Source organism: Salvelinus sp. IW2-2015, linkage group LG9 (assembly GCF_002910315.2).
Source record: "Salvelinus sp. IW2-2015 linkage group LG9, ASM291031v2, whole genome shotgun sequence".
Classification (NCBI taxonomy): domain Eukaryota; kingdom Metazoa; phylum Chordata; class Actinopteri; order Salmoniformes; family Salmonidae; genus Salvelinus; species Salvelinus sp. IW2-2015.
In genome coordinates, this window is record NC_036849.1 from 10,723,352 (window position 1) to 10,740,038 (window position 16,687).

Sequence of the window (16,687 nt, forward strand, 5' to 3'; positions counted from 1 at the left end):
CCACCAGAAAACAGACGAAAAGACAACGGCAAATGAACTAAATGACTTTTACATAAAGTTTGGCTGACATTACTTTGCTGACAGGTGTGTTAACATGCTCAACACCATTGTTATTGATGGCTGTGACCCCAAGTTAGAGTTTAACCCTAGAGAGGCCACAAGAGTCTTTAAGCAAACTAGCAACAGGCCCCCTTGGCGTCTCTACTTTGTGCAGAGGAACTTCCACCAGCCGAGGTCCCTGTCTTTCAGAGGTCTGTACATTCCCACACAGTTCCACTCATGCGGAAGAAGGCGATCATCACCCCTCTTCCCCAAAAGCCTTCTCCCTAAGAAAACAAAGACTGTAGACCTGTTGCTCTGACCTCCGTTATAATGAAGTCCTACATACATAACACGCTGTTGGACCCGTATCCGTTTGCTTACAAACACAAATGTGGCACTGATGTATCAATCCTCAGCATAGTGCATCTCATGCTCCTCATCTGGAGAACCCCAAGGCCTATGGACGACTGCTATTTGTGGATTTTAGTTCAGCATTGAACATCTTGAAGACACACATCCTACTAAGTAAACTCAGACAGGCGTCAGTGAACCCCTATACCATCAGGTGGTATTACTCATTTACTCAACCCAAGCAGGTCCGAGGGAACGAGACCTTGTCTGAGCCCAAGGTCATTAAGGTCCCCCCAAAGGCTGAGTTCACCCATCCTATTCACACTGTATACAAATAAATGTGCAAGTACACACACTAATAACTATATTGTCATGTTTTCTGAGTATACTGCCATTCTGGGTGTAATGTATAGACCCTGACACTACTGTGTATAGGTCAGAGGTCAGAGATACAGAGGTTTGTGCAGTGGTGTGATGACCACCACCTCATCCTAAATGTCAAGCAAACAGAGGAAATGGTTTCTGACCCCAAATCTCTTGGTGACCACTCACCTGTCGTGGTCTATAATGTAGACATTACTCAGGTCCACTCTTACAAATGCTCAAGGGTCCAACAACGACTTTATTTTCTGCGTAGGTTCAGGGTTTCAAACAAAAGGTTATGTTCATATTCTACCAGGCTGTCATAGAGTGCATTCTATTCTATGGCATTTCAGCCTGGTTTGGCAACTTGTCTGTTACCTTAAATTCACAAATTAATCTCAAATCAAATCAAAGTTTATTTGTCACATGCGCCGAATACAACAGGTGTAGACCTTACAGTGAAATGCTTACTTACAGGCTCTTACCAATAGTGCGGGGGAAAAAAGGTCCAGGAGAGGGGAGGTGGGCGGGGTCTGTTGGATGAGTGACAACCCACCTTCCTCCCAGGGTTAAATTAAGCCTGGTGGATAGACATCAATATTTTACATTTAGGGCAGCAATGCTCAGCGCAGTGAGGGCAGTAAGCGGAGATGTGTGTGTGTGTGTGTGTGTATGTGTGTGTGTGTGTGTGTGTGTGTGTGTAAAGAAATAAAACAACAGTAAAACAACATTTGAAAACAAGAGTAGCAAGGCTATATATGCCTTGCAGATAGCCCGGTTAGCCAATGTGCGGGAGCACTGGTTGGTCGGGCATATTGAGGTAGTATGTACATGAACGTATAGTTAAAGTGACTATGCATATAAGATAAACTGTAACGGTTCTCCTCCTCCTCTTCATCCGAAGAGGAGGAGCAAGGATTCGACCAAAATGCAGCGAGGTGTGATGACATATTGAAATTTATTTAAAGACGAAAGACGAACACGAAAAACACTTGGAAAATTACAAAATAACAAAACAACGTAGACAGACCTGAACATGGAACTTACATAACTACACGAAGAACTCACGAACAGGAACAGACTACATCAAACGAACGAACAACCGAAACAGTCCCGTGTGGTGCACAGACACTGACACAGACACGGAAGACAATCACCCAAACAAACAGTGTGAACAGCCAACCTATATATGGTTCTCAATTAGAGTAAACGTCAAACACCTGTCTCTTGATTGAGAACCATATAAGGCTAATTACAAGTGACCTAAACATAGAAACACAAAACATAGAATGCCCACGCCCAACTCACGCCCTGACCAACTAACACATACAAAACTAACAGAAACAGGCTCAGGAACGTGACATAACCCCCCCCTCAAGGTGCGTACTCCAACGCACCACCAAAAGTCTAGGTGGAGGGTCCTGGGTGGGCATCTGACCACGGTGGTGGCTCAGGCTCTGGGCGAGGTCCCCACCCCACCATAGTCAATCCCAGCTTACGTCCCCCCTTAGAATGACCACCCTCATCTTACACCCACTTAATTTGAATGGTAACCTTAATATAAGGGGCAGCACCGGGACAAGGGGCAGCACCGGGATAAGGTAGCTCAGGACAGAGATATAGCACAGGACAGAGAGGTAGGTCAGGATAGAGAGGTAGCTCAGGATAGAGGGGCAACTCCGGACTGAAGGGCAGCTCCGGACAGAGAGACAGCTCTGGACAAGGGGCAGTTCTGGATAAATGGCCGCTCTGGGCTGAGGGGCAGCTCATGACTGGCTGACGGCTCTGGACGCTCATGCCATGGCTTGACGGCTCTGGACGCTCATGGCTGGCTGACGGCTCTGGACGCTCATGGCTGGCTGACGGCTCTGGACGCTCATGGCTCGCTGACGGCTCTGGAAATCCTGCTGGTTGGCTGCTTGGCGATCCTGTCGTTGGCGGCTCTTGGCAGTTCTGTCTGGTTGCGGCTCTGGCACCTGGTCTGGTTGGCGGCTCTGGCAGACTGACTGACGAATGGCTCTACGGCTCCTGACTGACTAACGGCTCTGGCGGCTCGGGACAGACGGGCGGCTCTCTAATGGCTCGGGACAGACGGATGGCTCAGACGGCGCTGGGGAGACGGATGGCTCAGACGGCGCGTGGGAGGCGGATGGCTCAGACGGCGCTGGGTGGAACGGATGGCTCAGACGGCGTGGGAGAACGGATGGCTCAGACGGCGCTGAGGAACGGATGGCTCAAGATGGCGCTGCGGAGACGGATGGCTCAGATGGCGCTGCGGAGACGGATGGCTCTGGCTGATCCTGTCTGGCGGAAGGCTTTGGCTGCTCCTGGTCTGGCGGAAGGCTCTAGCGGCTCCTGTCTGGCGGAAGGCTCTGTAGGCTCATGGCAGAGCGGGCGGCTTTGCAGGCTCATGGCAGACGGGCGGCTTTGAAGGCTCAATACAGACGGGCAGTTCAGCGGCGCTTGGACAGACGGACAGTTCAGCGCCGTTGGGCAGACGGCAGACTCTGGCCGGCTGAGACGCACTGTAGCCTGGTACGTGGTGCCGGAACTGGAGGCACCGTACTGGAGACACGCACTTCAAGCCTAGTGCGGGGAGCAGGGACAGGGCACACTGACCTCTCGAAGCGCACTATAGGCCTGGTGCGTGGTACCGGCACTGGTGGCACCGGGCTGAGTGCACGCACATCAGGACGAGTACGGGGAGAAAGAACAGTGCGTACAGGGCTCTGGAGACGCACAGGAGGCTTAGTGCGTGGTGCCGGAACTGGAGCACTGGGCTGGAGACACGCACCATAGGAGAGAGTGCGTGGAGGAGGAACAGGGCTCTGAAAACGCACTGGAAGCCTGGTGCTGGTGTAGGCACTGGTGGTACTGGGCTGGGGCGGGGAGTAGCGCGGAAATACCGGACCGTGCAGGCGTACTGACTCCCTTGAGCACCGAGCCTGCCCAACCTTACCTGGTGAATGGCGTCCCGTCGCCCGCCCAGTGCGGGGAGGTGGAATAACCCGCACCGGGCTATGTAGGCGAAACCATCAGGGAACACCATGCGTAAGGCTGGTGCCATGTAAGCCGGCCCGAGGAGACGTACTGGTGGCCAGATATGTAGGGCCGGCTTCATGACATCCGGCTCAACGCTCAATCTAGCCCTACCAGTGCGGGGAGGTGGAATAACCCGCACCGGGCTATGCACACGTACAGGAGACACCGTGCGCTCTACTGCGTAACACGGTGTTCGCCCGTACTCCCGCTCTCCACGGTTAGCCTGTGAAGTGGGCGCAGGTCTCCTACCTGCCCTTGGCCCACTACCTCTTAGCCTCCCCCCCCAAGAAATTTTTGGGTAGTACTCACGGGCTTCCGTGCTAGACGCGTCCCCTCATAACGCCGGTTCCTCTCTCCGGTTTCCTCCGCTCTCCGAGCTGCCTCCAGCTGTTCCCATGGGCGGCGATTCACTTCAACTTTAGCCCATGGTCCTTTTCCTTCCATGATTTCCTCCCAAGACCAGAAATCCTGCTTCGTGCGCTGTCCGTTAACCCGCTGCTTGATCCAGGTTTGGTGGGTGGTTCTGTAACGGTTCTTCTCCTCCTCTTCATCCGAAGAGGAGGAGCAAGGATTCGACCAAAATGCAGCGAGGTGTGATGACATATTGAAATTTATTTAAAGACGAAGACGAACACGAAAAACACTTGGAAAATTACAAAATAACAAAACAACGTAGACAGACCTGAACATGGAACTTACATAACTACACGAAGAACTCACGAACAGGAACAGACTACATCAAACGAACGAACAACCGAAACAGTCCCGTGTGGTGCACAGACACTGACACAGACACGGAAGACAATCACCCACAAACAAACAGTGTGAACAGCCAACCTATATATGGTTCTCAATTAGAGTAAAACGTCAAACACCTGTCTCTGATTGAGAACCATATAAGGCTAATTACAAGTGACCTAAACATAGAAACACAAAACATAGAATGCCCACCCCAACTCACGCCCTGACCAACTAACACATACAAAACTAACAGAAAACAGGTCAGGAACGTGACATAAACAGAGTAGCAGCAGTGTAAAAGAGGGGTTGGGGGGCACACAATGCAAATAGTCCGGGTAACCATTTGGTTACCTGTTCAGGAGTCTTATGGCTTGGGGGTAAAAACTGTTGAGAAGCCTTTTTGTCCTGGACTTGGCACTCCGGTACCGCTTGCCATGCGGTAGTAGAGAGAACAGTCTATGACTGGGGTGGCTGGGGTCTTTGACAATTTTTCGGGCCTTCCTCTTGCACCGCCTGGTGTAGAGGTCCTGGATGGCAGGCAGCTTTGCCCCAGTGATGTACTGGGCCGTACACACTACCCTCTGAAGTGCCTTGCTCGTCTGGTAGGCTCGTGTCACTGGGCAGCTCGCGGCTGTGCTTCCCTTTGTAGTCTGTAATAGTTTGCAAGCCCTGCCATATCCGACGAGCGTCGGAGCCGGTGTAGTATGATTCAATCTTAGCCCTGTATTGACGCTTTGCCTGTTTGATGGTTCGTTGCAGGGCATAGCGGGATTTCTTGTCAACTTCCGGGTTAGAGTCCCGCACCTTGAAAGCGGCAGCTCTACCCTTTAGCTCAGTGCGAATGTTGCCTGTAATCCATGGCTTCTGGTTGGGGTATGTACGTACAGTCACTGTGGGAACGACGTCCTCAATGCACTTATTGATAAAGCCAGTGACTGATGTGGTGTGCTCCTCAATGTCATCGGAAGAATCCCGGAACATGTTCCAGTCTGTGATAGCAAAACAGTCCTGTAGTTTAGCATCTGCTTCATCTGACCACTTTTCTATAGACTGTGTCACTGGTGCTTCCTGCTTTAATTTTTGCTTGTAAGCAGGAATCAGGAAGATAGAGTTGTGGTCGGATTTACCAAATGGAGGGCGAGGGAGAGCTTTGTACGCGACTCTGTGTGTGGAGTACAGGTGATCTAGAATGTTTTACCTCTGGTTGCACATTTAACATGTTGATAGAGATTTGGTAGAACTGATTTAAGTTTCCCTGCATTAAAGTCTCCGGCCACTAGGAGCGCCGCCTCTGGGTGAGCGGTTTCCTGTTTGCTTGTTTTCATATACAGGTGACTGAGTGCGGTCTTAGTGCCCGTATCTGTTTGTGGTGGTAAATAAACAGCCACGAAAAGTATAGCTGAGAACTCTCTAGGCAAGTAGTGTGGCCTGCAATTTATACCAATATACTCTTCTTCAGGCGAGCAAAATCTAGAGACTTCCTTAGATTTCGTGCACCAGCTGTTGTTTACAAATATGCACAGACACCCCCCACCCCCCGTCTTACCGGAGTGTGCTGTTCTATCTTGCTGGTGCAGCGTATATCCCACTAGCTGAATATCCATGTCGTCATTCAGCCATGATTCCGTGAAACATAGGATATTACAGTTTTTGATGTCCCGTTGGTAGGATATTCGTGATCGTACCTCGTCTAATTTATTGTCCAATGATTGCACGCTGGCGAGTAATATTGACGGTAACGGCAGCTTTCCCAGTCGCCTTCGCCGGGTCCAGACCAGGCATCCTGCTCTTTGTCCTCTGTACCTGCGTCGCTTCCTCTTGCAAATAACGGGGATGTCGGTCCTGTGGGGTGTTTGGAGAATGTCTTGTGCGTCTTCTTTGTTGTAGAAAAAATCTTTGTCTAATCCCAGGTGAGTGATCGCTGTCCTGTTATCCAGAAGCAATTTTTTGCCGTAAGATATGGAGGCAGAAACATTATGTACAAAATAACGCGAAACAAAACACATAATAGCACAATTGGTTGGGCGCCCGTAAAACTGCTGCCATTTCTTCCTGCGCCATTTTAGAATAAGTATATATACAGTATATATTGTCTACAGTATATATAATATATAGTACCAGTCAAAAGTTTGGACACACCTACTAATTCAAGGGTTTTTCTTTATTTTTACTAGTTTCTACATTGTAGAATAATTGTGAAGACATCAATACGATGAAATAACAGATATGGAATCATGTAGTAACCAAAAAAGTGTTAAACAAATTTAAAAAAAGGATATTTGAGATTCTTCTAAGTAGCCACCCTTTGCCTTGATGACAGCTTTGCACACTCTTGGCATTCTCTCAACCAGCTTCATGAGTTAGTCACCTGGAATACATTTCAATTAACAGGTTTGCCTTGTTAATTTCTTTCCTTCTTAATGCGTTTGAGCCAATCAGTTGTGTTGTGACAAGGTAGGGTTGGTATACAGAAGATAACCCTATTAGGTTAAAAAAACACGTCCATCAAATTAGCGAAGAGAAATGACAGTCCATCATTACTTTAAGGCATGAAGGTCAGTCAATACGGGACATTTCAAGAACTTTGAAAGTTTCTTCAAGTGCAGTGGCAAAAACCATCAAATGCTATGATGAAACTGTCTCTCATGAGGACCGCCACAGGAAAGGAAGACCCAGAGTTACCTCTGCTGCAGAGGATAAGTTCATTAGAGTTACCAGCCTCGGTGGGCCTCCCGGGTGGCGCAGTGGTCTAGGGCACTGCATCGCAGTGCTAGCTGCYCCACCAGAGTCTCTGGGTTCGCGCCCAGGCTCTGTCGCAGCCGGCCGCGACCGGGAGGTCCGTGGGGCGACGCACAATTGGCATAGCGTCGTCCGGGTTAGGGAGGGTTTGGCCGGTAGGGATATCCTTGTCTCATCGCGCTCCAGCGACTCCTGTGGCGGGCCGGGCGCAGTGCGCGCTAACRAAGGGGGCCAGGTACACGGTGTTTCCTCCGACACATTGGTGCGGCTGGCTTCCGGGTTGGAGGCGTGCTGTGTTAAAGAAGCAGTGCGGCTTGGTTGGGTTGTGCTTCGGAGGACGCATGGCTTTCGACCTTCGTCTCTCCCGAGCCCGTACGGGAGTTGTAGCGATGAGACAAGATAGTAATTACTAGCGATTGGATACCACGAAAATTGGGGAGAAAATGGGATAAAAAAAAAAAATAAAAAAAAAGAGTTACCAGCCTCAGAAATTGCAGCCCCAATAAATGCTTCACAGAGTTCAAGTAACAGACACATCTCAACATCAACTGTTCAGAGGAGACTGCATGAATCAGGCCTTCATGGTTGAATTGCTGCAAAGAAACTACTACTAACAAGGACACCAATAATAAGAAGAGACTTGCTTGGGCCAAGAAACACGAGCAATAGATTTTAGACTCGGTGGAACTATGTCCTCTGGTCTGATTTTGAGGTTTTTGGTTCTAACCGCCATGTCTTTGTGAGATATAGAGTAGGTGAACAGATTATCTCTGCATATGTGGTTCCCACCTTGAAGCATGGAGGAGGAGGTGTGATGGTGTGGGGGTGCTGTGCTGGTGACACTGTGATTTATTTAGAATTCAAGGCACACTTAACCAGCATGGCTACCACAGCGATACGCCATCCCATCAGATTTGTGCTTAGTGGGACTATCATTTTTCAACAGGACAATGACCCAACATACCTCCAGACTCTGTAAGGGCTATTTGACCAAGAAGGAGAGTGATGGAGTGCTGCATCAGATGAACTGGCATCCACAATCACCCGACCTCAACTCAATTGAGATGGTTGAGATTAGCTACTGAGATAAGCTTTACACCTGATGAAATGTTGTTAAAATGTGTCTGTAGTTTTAAATGTCTGTTTGTCCATAATGTTGTCATGTTTACATTGCCTATCCAGCTTAAGCTAGACAATCCTGAACCACAGATCTTGCATGTAGTAACGATAGATGGACTCAAAATCACATATCCATTTTTAGCTTGGTCTGATGGTTTCCCATGTGAACAGCATCCAAACGTATCATGTAGGACAATAATGAAAGACAGAATTAAATTATGGAAGAGGGCATTTTAATGGGAGATATTCATCAAACAAAATACCGCCCCAACAGAATGACATTTAGAGTATATTTGAGGAGGTACTAGGTCTTGACTTGGAGAGGTGTCATGATGTTATTATGTCAGTGTTATCATCATGACTAAACCAGTTGGAGATTACAAGCGTCTATGCCTAAACTGAATCCTAAAGAAACCCACCCCTCGTCACAGACCTCTTATTATACACTTGACATTTCTGACAATACAAAGTACAAATTCTAGCTTAGCATGGCAACATGACAATCATGAACGGCAGAAATAAATAATGAAAGATTTTTTTTTTACTGTGCAATATTTATAGAATTTCCATGACTTATCAACACTTGTTCTCTCATGTGTCTCTCTTGTCCCTCTGCAGCAGACATACAGTATAGCGTGCAAAATGTTTGGAACGTCGAATCACAGTATTGAATCGCAATACATATTGTATTGGCTGTCGTGATATGGTATTGTGAGGTCCCTGGTGATTCCCAGAAGAATGTCATGATTTTCCCCTCTTTTTTACTGGTTTGTCACAAACTGTATTCCCACATACACATTTTTAGAAACAACTGCTCTAAAATATGGGCATTGTTGTGTGTGTGTGTGTGTGTATGTATTTATGTTTGGTTCCACAAATGGGAAAACATTCCTTCTAAACTTTAAGGATATTAAAGTACAAAAGAACAGTGAGAACAGTCTTTAAACAGTCTTTAAGCAGTCTTTAAACGGTCTTTAAACAGCCAGACGTCTAGAGCTCCATTATATCATCTATGCATGACGTCTTCCTCTCGCTGGGGAGGTCGAAAGAATCCTCACCATGTTCTCCTTTATGGAGTCCTTCACTATGAATTTAGTGATGACAACGTCTCTCTTCTGGCCGAGGCAGTGACACACTGGTCCTCTGTTGCTGGGTTCCAAGCTTGGTCCATGAGGAAGACGCCCCAGGCGGCTGTGAGGTTTAGCCCGACCCTTCCGGCTTCGAATGACAGCAGCATGATCAATGAGCTGCCAGGTGCATCGCTCTGGAACTCCTGGATCACCTGAGCCAGCCTCTTCTGGCTTAGTGCCGTCCAGACTCACAAACTTGAAACCCTCCTCCCTGAGTGGGACCTCCAGTTAGAGTGAGGAAGCGTGTGAACAGAGACAACCAGACTCTTGATGCAGTTGTCTTGTGCAGTCCTTACACTGTTCCTGGAGAGCTACCCTCCTGTAGGTTTTTGCTACAAACCCAGTTGTAACTAACCTGATTCAGCTTACCAACCAGCTAATTATTAGAATCAGGTGTGCTAGATTAGTGTTGGAATGATAACCTATAGGACGGTAGCTCTCCAGGAACAGGGTTGGATAGCCCTGCTTTAGAGCCTCCACCTTGGAGCTGCTCCTCCAGTTCTCTGAGAGGTTGTTCTCTACTTGATCTGTCCCTCTGCACAGAGGGCACACCTGCTCGGCACATATGACCTCTGCGATGTGATGAAGGGCAGACAGACAGTCCAGACACACAGCACACTCCTCATCAGAGCCACTGCCTAGCACCAGCCTCAGTCTCTCTATCAGACATTCTCTCAACTCTGCAGGAGTCAGAGCTACCACACCTGTGTGTGTAGTGGTCTTGCCCGGTAGGTCATGGTGGCAGCAGAACTGTCTCAGCCTGATCAGGATAGCCAGAACATCCGCACAGTTCCTGATGACGGTCCCCTCCGCAACATACCTGCTGATGGTGGTGCATCCCTCTGTGCATGCCAGCTCATATTCCTCCCTCTCTTTGTCAGCTTCACCTCTTCTACACTAACGCTCTTCTCTGGCAGAGAGACCAGAGGCTGCCCACACACACGGCTGGTCTTCGTACGATGCAGCGTGATACACTTCACCAGAGCTTGTAGGTTCTGAAGGCCGGTCTTGTCCCCCTGTGTGACAGGTCTCTGTATGACTCTGTTCCACCACTCTCTCATGTCGAACGACTTCAGACGCAGAAATTCCACCAGCATCCACAGATCCCTCTGAAATGGAAAAACCCCCACTAAGTAAGTGTTCATAGAAGGGGATGCAAATAGCCTGGCTAGCCTATATTAATCATGGTATCATGTGATGACAGGTGCTGACCTAGTCTAATGGTCGGCTGTATGTGGCTAGTAGGCCTATGTGTAGCTATCTGTAACATCATTATCCACCCCCCACTGGGAAATCATCATTGTCATATTCCATTTTTTTATAGGATGGCGCAATTACTGTAGCTACATGTGCTTACCTCTACGCAGCACAGCCTTCAATATGTGAGACTCAATGTGTGCCCACAAACTGGTATAGTCTCGGGGATTGATAATGGAGAAATTATACAGTCGGCACTTCTGGCACTGGGATAAAACCATGCAGCCAAGAGGCAGCTTTAAAAACTGTGATATGCTGTCAAACACACACATAAATGACAAATAGTTTACATTTAACATTTACATTTAAGTCATTTAGCAGACGCTCTTATCCAGAGCGACTTACAAATTGGTGCATTCACCTTATGAAATCCAGTGGAACAACCACTTTACAATAGTGCATCTAACTCTTTTAAGGGGGAGGGAGTAGTGTTAGGAGGATTACTTTATCCTAGGTATTCCTTAAAGAGGTGGGTTTCAGGTGTCTCCGGAAGGTGGTGATTGACTCCGCTGACCTGGCGTCGTGAGGGAGTTTGTTCCACCATTGGGCCAGAGCAGCGAACAGTTTTGACTGGCTGAGCGGGAACTGTACTTCCTCAGAGTAGGGAGGCGAGCAGGCCAGAGGTGGATGAACGCAGTGCCCTTGTTTGGGTGTAGGCCTGATCAGACCTGAAGGTACGGAGGTGCCGTTCCCCTCACAGCTCCGTAGGCAACACCATGGTCTGTAGCGGAACCACTGGAAGCCAGTGGAAGAGCGAGGAGCGGAGGGAGCGGTGACGTGAGAAACTTGGGAAGGTTGAACACCAGACGGGCTGGCGGCGTTCTGGATGAGTTGTAGGGTTTAATGGCACAGGCAGGGGCCCAGCCAACAGCGAGTTGCAATAACCAGACGGGAGATGACAAGTGCCTGATTAGACCTGCGCCGCTTCCTGTGTGAGGCAGGGTCGTACTCTGCGAATGTTTTAGAGCATGAACCTACAGGAACGGGTCACCGCCTTGATGTGAGTTAGAACGACAGGGTGTTGTCCAGGATCACGCCAATTCTTAGCGCTCTGAGGAGGACACAATGGAGTTGTCAACCGTGATGGCGAGATCATGGAACGGGCAGTCCTTCCCCGGGAGAAGAGCAGTCTCCGTCTTGCCGAGGTTCAGCTTGAGTGGTGATCCGTCATCCACACTATATGTCTGCCAGACATGCAGAGATGCGATTCGCCACCTGGTTATCAGAGGGGAAAGGAGAAGAATAATTGTGTGTCGTCGCATAGCAATGATAGGAGAGGCCATGTGAGGATATGACAGAGCCAAGTGACTTGGTGTATAGCGAGAATAGGAGAGGCCTAGAACAGAGCCCTGGGGGACACCAGTGGTGAGAGCACGTGGTGCGGAGACAGATTCTCGCCACGCCACCTGTAGGAGCGACCTGTCAGGTAGGACGCAATCCAAGCGTGGGCCGCGCCGGAGATGCCCAGCTCGGAGAGGGTGGAGAGGAGGATCTGATGGTTCACAGTATCGAAAGCAGCCGATAGGTCTAGAAGGATGAGAGCAGAGGAGAGAGAGTTAGCTTTAGCAGTGCGGAGCGCCTCCGTGACACAGAGAAGAGCAGTCTCAGTTGAATGACTAGTCTTGAAACCTGACTGATTTGGATCAAGAAGGTCATTCTGAGAGAGATAGCAGGAGAGTTGGCCAAGGACGGCACGTTCAAGAGTTTTGGAGAGAAAAGAAAGAAGGATACTGGTCTGTAGTTGTTGACATCGGAGGATCGAGTGTAGGTTTTTTCAGAAGGGGGCAACTCCGCTCTCTTGAAGACGGAAGGGACGTAGCAGCGGTCAAGGATGAGTTGATGAGCGAGTGAGGTAAGGGAGAAGGTCTCCGAAATGGTCTGAGAGAGAGAGGAGGGATAGGGTCAAGCGGGCAGGTTGTTGGCGGGCCGGCCGTCACAAGACGCGAGATTTCATCTGGAAGAGAGGGAGAAAGAGGTCAAAGCACAGGGTAGGGCAGTGTGAGCAGAACCAGCGGTGTCGTTTGACTTAGCAAACGAGGATCGGATGTCGTCGACCTTCTTTTCAAAATGGTTGACGAAGTCATCTGCAGAGAGGGAGGAGGGGGGAGGAGGGGGAGGAGGATCAGGAGGGAGGAGAAGGTGGCAAAGAGCTTCCTAGGGTTAGAGGCAGATGCTTGGAATTTAGAGTGGTAGAAAGTGGCTTTAGCAGCAGAGACAGAGAGGAGAAAGTAGAGAGGAGGAGTGAAAAGATGCCAGGTCCGCAGGGAGGCGAGTTTTCTCCAATTCCGCTCGGCTGCCCGGAGCCCTTTCTGTGAGCTCGCAGTGAGTCGTCGAGCCACGGAGCAGGAGGGGAGACCGACCGCCTGGAGGATAGGGACATAGAGAGTCAAAGATGCAGAAGGGAGGAGAGGAGGGTTGAGGAGGCAGAATCAGGAGATAGGTTGGGAGAAGGTTGAGCAAGAGGGAAAGATGATAGATGGAAGAGGAGAGAGTAGCGGGGGAGAGAGAGCGAAGGTTGGACGGCGCGATACCATCCGAGTAGGGCAGTGTGGAAGTGTTAGATGAGAGCGAGAGGGAAAAGGATACAAGGTAGTGGTCGGAGACTTGGAGGGGAGTTGCAGTGAGAGTAGTGGAAGAACAGCATCTAGTAAAGATGAGGTCAAGCGTATTGCCTGCCTTGTGAGTAGGGGGGGAAGGGGAGAGGTGAGTCAAAAGAGGAGAGGAGTGGAAAGAAGGAGGCAGAGAGGAATGAGTCAAAGTAGACGTGGAGGTTAAAGTCACCCAGGACTGTGAGAGGTGAGCCATCCTCAGGAAAGGAGCTTATCAGGGCGTCAAGCTCATTGATGAACTCTCCAAGGGAACCTGGAGGGCGATAAATGATAAGGATGTTAAGCTTGAAAGGGCTGGTAACTGTGACAGCATGGAATCAAAGGAGGCGATAGACAGATGGGTCAGGGGAGAAAGAGAGAATGTCCACTTGGAGAGATGAGGATCCCAGTGCCACCGCCCCGCTGACCAGAAGCTCTCGGTGGTGTGCAGAACACGTGGGCAGACGAGGCGAGAGCAGTAGAGTAGCAGTTGTCAGTGTAATCCATGTTTCCGTCAGTGCAAGAAAGTCGAGGGACTGGAGGGACGCATAGGCTGAGATGAACTCTGCCTTGTTGGCTGCAGATCGGCAGTCCAGAGGCTCCGGAGACCTGGAACTCCACGTGGTCGTGCGCGCTGGAACCACCAGGTTAGAATGGCGGCCACGCGGTGTGAACGGTTGTATTGCTGTCAGAGAGGAGAGAAGAGGGATAGACAGACACATAGTTGACAGGATACAGAAGAGGCTACGCTAATGCAAAGGAGATAGAATGACAAGTGGACTACACTGTGTTCAGGAAGTTAAGTTACGTTGCAAAAATAAAATAAAATCTTATTGACTAAAATATATAGTACTGCTGGCGGTGAAGTAGGCTGGCTAGCAGTGGCTGCGTTTTGACTTTGTTTGAACGTGTAGCTGGCAGGTAAGCGACTCGACCAATTTCTCAAAAACTACACAATTATGTGATACAAGGACAGCAAAGACAACTATGTAGCTAGCTAACACTAAGCTAATCAAGTCGTTCCGTTGTATGTAAGTTGTAGTGTGAGTTCTACAGTGCTGCTATTCGGTAGAAGTTGCTAACTAGGAGTGTTAGCTAGCAGTGTTGATAGTAGGAGACGGCAGCGCAGGGCGTGGACGAAAATAGCTGGCTAGTTAAACCGAATAATTACTCAAACCAACTCTAAGCTACACAATTATCTTAGATACAAAGATAGCAAAGACAACTATGTAGCCAGCTAACACTACACTAATCAAGTCGTTCCTTGTTGTAATGTAATCGCTTTCTCCAGAGCTGCTATGTTGCCATTCGGTGGCTAGCTGGCTAGCTAGCAGAGTGTGACTACGTTACGTTACGAGAATAGCTGGCTAGTAACCGAGATAATTACTCTAACCAAATCATAGCTACACAAGTTTTAGATACAAAGATAGCCAAATAGAGGACTGGGTAGCCAGCTAACACTACACTAATCAAGTCGTTCCGTTGTAATGTAATCGTTTCTCCAGTGCTGCTATGCTGCTGTGCTGCTATTCGGTGGCTAGCTAGCAGTGTTGACTACGTTGTTACGTTCGGACGAAAATAGCTGGCTAGCGAACCTCAATAACCCCAATAACTACTCAATTATCTTTGATACAAAGACGGATATGTAGCTCGTTAAGATCAAACAAATCAAACCGTTGTACTGTAATGAAAATGAATGAAAATGGTAAAACTACCTGTGGAGCGACGCGGAATTGCGACTGCACGCTCCAAACCGGAAACCGGAAAGTTTAGTAAGCTAGCTAGCTAGTTAGTTAGATGAGTTGATCATGTTGGCTAACAGTCACTCACAGCAAACAGGACCCTCTGTGATGATAACTACTTTAACAAACTAGGTTAGCTAACCTTAGCTTGGTAGATTATAGCCACATCAATGATAAACAGCAATAAAAAGCTAGTATACTATGAATATCTACGAATAACTTAGGTAGCTACACCAAAGACACAGCTCAAAGTGAATGGAAAAATGTTAGCCTAACTGAAATTCCATCTCTGCTGACCAAGACCACACTCAACAAAACACAGCAGCCACGCAAAACGGTCTTGAGTGGCAACAAATCTGCCCAATTAGCTGATTAGTTTTCCATACACCCACTACTTTTGATCCTTCCACTTCTGTTGATCCACCCACTTCTGTTGACACATCCACTTCCAGACACACTCCACATATGCAGTTACCCTTGACTCGACTGTAACCGTGGTGGTTGGCTAGGCTGGCTAGGCTAATAGCTAGTTGTCTAAATAGCTAACGTTAGCTGGCTGGCTAGCTTGCTGGCTAAGATAACTGTATATAGCTAACATTCTTTGAAAGCTGGTTAGATGGCATTATGTATTTCCAAAACTTTGGTTTACAAAACTTTGGTTTACTTAATTGTAGCTATAAGCTAGATGTTGATAGCAACTGGCTGACTGCACAGAATGCACAGACTGGTAGGGCTTGTAACAATAAATGTATAAAGTATTTTCTTGTAAGTTGGCTGAAAATGTAATTGAAACCAGTAGTTATCGATACAAACGATTTGGTTTAATGTGAAGTTATACATTTGAAGTTATTTCTGTTGGAGTTTACATTATAGAGAATAGGCTGGCTTGCCGGGTCCTCTATATTACATCACACCCGGGAAAACATTTTCCGACATGACTTTGGCATTCTTTGGAATTTTATGTAATAACTTGAAAATTTAAGTTAACTTTGCATTGGGACTTTTGATGCGTATACTAATGCAAATCCATATGTTACATGTGGTTATGTTTATGCTACCTACCCTTTAACCTTTACTTCATACCCATCCCGGATCTGGGAGCATCCTCATCAAAAAAGCTGACTAGCATAGCCTAGCCTAACGGGACAGGGATATCATATAATATAATTTCATGAAATCACAAGTCCAATACAGCAAATGAAAGATAAACATCTTGTGAATCCAGCCATCATTTACGATTTTTAAAATGTTTTACAGCGAAAACACTATGTATTTATATTAGCCACAATAGCCAAACACACAACGGCATATTTTCACCATGTTTCCACCGCATAGGTAGCCTTCACAAAACCCACAAATAGAGATAAAATTAATCACTAACCTTGAACAACTTCATCAGATGACAGTCTTATAACATCATGTTATACCATTTATGTTTTGTTCGAAAATGTGCATATTTATAGCTACAAATCCTGGTTTTACATTGCAGCCACCATCACAAATAGCACCAAAGCAGCCAGAATAATTACAGAGAGCAACGTGAAATACCTAAATACTCATCATAAAACATTTA

General features: G+C 47.9%; 1 pseudogene; it reads right to left on the reverse strand.

The window, feature by feature from the left end:
- Positions 1-8,631: 8,631 nt before the first annotated feature.
- LOC139028269 (helicase-like transcription factor) overlaps positions 8,632-16,687 on the reverse strand; it is an 18,473-nt pseudogene continuing 10,417 nt past the window's right edge.